General features: G+C 34.3%; 1 protein-coding gene and 1 long non-coding RNA gene across 3 annotated transcripts in view; both read right to left on the reverse strand.

Moving 5' to 3' along the window:
• LOC107696066 (WSC domain-containing protein 2-like) overlaps positions 1–4,597 on the reverse strand; it is a 32,247-nt gene that overhangs the window by 3,656 nt on the left and 23,994 nt on the right. The window lies entirely within an intron of this gene.
• Positions 1,740–4,441, reverse strand: LOC107696068 (uncharacterized). The gene is made up of 2 exons (XR_001635057.1): positions 4,397–4,441; positions 1,740–3,456 (listed from the first exon to the last, which is right to left on the reverse strand). It is a non-coding gene; the product is annotated as an uncharacterized LOC107696068 (long non-coding RNA).

The raw sequence follows: 4,597 nt of genomic DNA on the forward strand, positions 1-4,597 counted from the left end.
TAATATAATATAATATAATATAATAGTTATTATATCCGAGTTGTCTGGAACGCAGCATTAGGTTAACATTTCAATAAATGAGCGTGTACTACAATTAGGAGCCATTTTATAAGGTGACATTTCAGCACTTGACAAATGGATAGCAACTCCTAAGTAGCACTTGAAGCATGGCTACACGCGACTGCGTTAAGTGAATTTTTAGGAAACGCACTTGAAACAATAACGAACGATCATAAAATGACTCGTAGAAAACGCTCTTAAGTGCTAAGATAAATCGTTATCGAGAAACGCAGCCCTGGCTGTTGTATAGGCTATATTTCTTGCAAATATACATCTCATATGAAGCACAACACTGCTCTTCTTGGTTCGGCGGCACCGGCCTATACTTCCACAATAACAACAAAACGTTACAAATTGCTTTTGTAAAAATAACAGGGAGCGCTTTCTGGCGCACCTTGTTATGTCTAAAGGTCTACTTTAATAAAACAATCGAAAACAAATTTGTGTTTATTTAATTCGTGTAGTCTAAATCCAACAAGAGGTTCTGTACAGTCTTTCCCGTCTGAGCTCACGAGAAAAGGTGTCATTAAAACGACATAACTGAGTGGAAAAAAAAAAATGTGTGTGGCAGCAATGCGTCACCGTACTCTTGACTGCAGTACAGCAACTAAGTTTAACCCTCAGACTAATGACAACATCAAGAACAAAACAGAAGTTCTTTTAAACATTTAGCCTGATTATAAACACTGGGCTGTTAGCCTACCAAACTGGCCTTAGATACAGATAATATTGTGATGAGGTGAGTGAAGACAAAAAAATAATGTCAAATAATGTAAAACCAGAGTGTGTATATGAAAGAGGAGCTGGACGAATTGTAATAGGGAAAAAATATCAGTATAGCAGCAGTAGAAAAGAAAGTTAAAGGAATAGTTTGCCCAAAAATGAAAATTTGCTGAAAATGAACTTGCTCTCAGGCCACCCAAGATGGAGCAGATTTGGAGAAATTTAGCATTACATCACTTGCTCACCAGTCTATCAATTAATGTCTTGTAATGTGAAAATCGATGTTTGTTCTAAACAAATCCATTAAGGTGTTTTCATTTCAAACGGTCGTTTCTGGGCAAAATATGAGTCCATAATCTCCTGTTGTCCTCTCACATCAAAATCCACCGACATATTTGTTTAGAACTGGTTTTGCTTGTAAGTGGTGCTTGATCTGTGCACATTTCTCTCCTGATTCAGTTTTTAACTTAACAGTTGTTTCCGGCTAAAATACGAGTCATCTATCTATAATATTGCTTTCACCAGTGAAGTAGTCTCATCTGAATCAGGTGAGAAATATGTACAGATCAAGCACTGACAAGTGAAAACGGTCAAAAAAAGATTTTGACGTGAGAGGAAAGCAGGGGATGGACTTTTTCAATGGAGGAAGTGTTAGTATGGATTATAGAATTGTATTTTGCCAGAAACGACGGTTTGAAGTGAAAACGCCTTGTTTATGGATTTGTTTATTACAAACATGCAGCTTTTCACCTCTGAAGATGTTAATTGATGGACTGTAGTCATGTGGATTCTTGTGATGTTTTTATCAGCTGTTTGGACTCTGATTCCGACAGCACCCATTCACCACAGAGGATCCATTGGTGAGCAAGTCATGTAATCCTAAATTTCTCCAAATTTGTTCAGATGAAGACACAAACTCGTCTACATCTTGGTTGGCTTGAGGGGAGAACGCTTTCTTTTTCATTTTTGGGTGAACTATTGCTTTTAAACATCTGTGTATAATATAGAATTGAAGTCACATCTAATTGAGATGTTTTATATTAGCAGTGCAACAGTGTTAAGTTATCAATTCAGTGAAACATAATTGGAATTGAGCATGAAACATTATAATAAGCTTGTTATAGATGTACACATTTTTGTTATGAATATAGCGCCATTAACAACATGAAATTGTACACCACTAGCTTTGTATAAAACAAATGAAATTTATAGATGAAACAAATGACGTGAAGAATGAAAATCACAATTGGTGAAAACCAAGAATACAATTTATTATTTAGACCACTGCATACACAGAGTCTGAGTTGTAAAACATTGACTTCTCATCCCTCTATTGTAAAATCAAGGTTAGATGCAGCAACAAAAGTGATTTGCTTTTCTACTCCACATTCATCTTTTTAACTAGTACCACTACTAACACTTTGAACCACTGTTTTAATGTACATTATACAACAAATGAGTGTTGAAAAGATTTTGTATTGTGTAATTTTTTAATCACTGACACTACAATAAACCTGTTTTTATATTTGCTTTTTAATCTCCATACTGTATTTGTTCATTATGTAAATTAGTGACTGTTGTATAAAAATACTTTATACAAAAACAATAGCAAAATCTCGTTACCTTAAAATAAGAGTGATTCAGAACACAAATGAGAACGGTTTGACAAGTTAATACACAACTCTGAGTGTCTCTATTCAAGTATTTATAGCCCTACTAACATGGGAGAGCTGAACCTCAAGTAAAACTTAAAGTTTCCAGACAGACAGTTCAATAATTCTGTTGGTCTGGAGTGACAAAAATGTCAAATGTCATGACAATTTCATATATGAATGTACTGAAACCTTAATCATATCTTTCAAAAACTGTGATTTCAATATTGCTACAGTACCCTGTAGAAAGACGCATACAAATTCCCCTTAAAAATTCCCCAGTAACTGTTCTATTTCGTTCTTTATTGTTTTATTATATATACGGTCAACATGTATGAAATGTCACTCCAATGCTAAATTAATACAAGCATATTCTCCCAATGCTGCATCATTACTAGCTTACACTGACAACTTCTGTGATCAAGTGTCACATCCGTGAGGTAGTTCTACAAGTTACAAATTTAATGCAGTTATGAGAATGAGGTAGTGTGCTGCAAACTATTTCAGAAATATAATGATATGTAATATAACGGATTCAGATAGCTTGGAACTCTGTTTGGTTTTAAAAGCTGAACACGAACACAGGATAATATTTGAGGGAAATCTTACACCTGAGAGTACTTGATTAATGTTGAAGTATGGGTGTATATGTATCATTTGAATAGCAGCGGGTTGTACATTTCAAGTGTCTTCATTGTAGTGTTTTGTGTTTTGCAACAGAGAGGTCCACAGCTTTAGCTATCACACTTGCCTGAGAAGCCAGGCTGCTGGTGAGATCTGGTGAGGGGGCAGGACTTGAGGGTCGCATGTCTGTGACGTTTTGGAAACTAAACAGGCAGGGAAACCATGGAGGAGTGTTGTAAGCAATTAGGGGTGAGTCCTCTCTGCAGCTGGTCACTTTGAAATTGATTTTTGTTGATGTGAAAAATGTGTTTGGTGAGGATTGAGCTGATGATGGGATCCTTAACACAGAACTACATGATGATCTTTGTGAAGCTTTTAAGGACAAGTCCCGGGGAAGCTGAAGGGGGAAGTTAATAACACTCTTAGCATAATCAAAAAAAATTTAATAAAAATAAAAATCCCAAATTGGCTGTGGCTTGAAAATGAAATGTCTATGTACACTACTGTTCAATGGTTTGGGGTCAGTACAATTTTTTTTAATGTTTCTAATGTTATGCTCATCAACACTGAATTTATTTTAACAAAAAATACAGTAAAAACAATAACATTGTGAAATATTAGTACAATTTAAAATAACTGTCTTTTTTATATATATTATAAAATGTAATTTATTTATGTGATGGCAAAGCTGAACTTTCATCAGCCATTACACATGATGATTTAGAAATCATTCTAATATGCTGATTTGGTTCTCAAGAATCAATTATTATTGTCAATGTTGAAAACAATCGTGCTGCTTCATATTTTTGTGGAAACTGTGATACATGTTATTCAGGATTCTTTTTAAATAGAAAGTGCCTATATGGTCACTTATGATCAATTTAATGCATCCTTGCTAAATTAAAGTATTCATGTTTGGTCTCACTTTAGTCTGGGGACCAATTCTCACTATTAACTATGACTTTTGCTCAAACTCCTAATTTGCTGCTTATTAATAGTCATAATGGTTGTTGTTTAGGTATGGGGTATGATTAAAGGATCTAAAATATGGTCATGCAGAATAAGGCATTAATATGTGCTTTAGAAGTACTAATAAACAGCCTATATTCTAGTAATATGCATGCTACTAAGCAACTAGTTTGTCTTTAAAGTGCTACCTCATGATTTTTTAAAAAACAATCATAGTGACACCAAACTTTAAAATTGTAGTGTATTTGCTGTAACTGACTGTTACCAAGAACACAATTTCATAAGATATAAGAGCCTAAATTGTATATAAAAATATGAAAAGGAAGATATCCTTTCTTGGAATTTTTTTTACCCATTTACATTCATACCTGTGCTAAGTCTTCCTCGCTGTTTGTGCTCTCTGTGTCACTCTCTGTTGAGGCAAAATAGAGAATAGAATTCATAATTATATCCAGCTGTGTTTGTGGCCAACAATAACATAATTCAGTAATAGTAGCAGTAATATGTAGTTTATTATTCCAGTGGTAAATACAACACAAAGACAGTAGAGTTGAATGCAAAAAAAAAAA

This window comes from Sinocyclocheilus anshuiensis, unplaced genomic scaffold, assembly GCF_001515605.1.
Source record: "Sinocyclocheilus anshuiensis isolate Anshui unplaced genomic scaffold, SAMN03320099.WGS_v1.1 scaffold935, whole genome shotgun sequence".
Taxonomy (NCBI): domain Eukaryota; kingdom Metazoa; phylum Chordata; class Actinopteri; order Cypriniformes; family Cyprinidae; genus Sinocyclocheilus; species Sinocyclocheilus anshuiensis.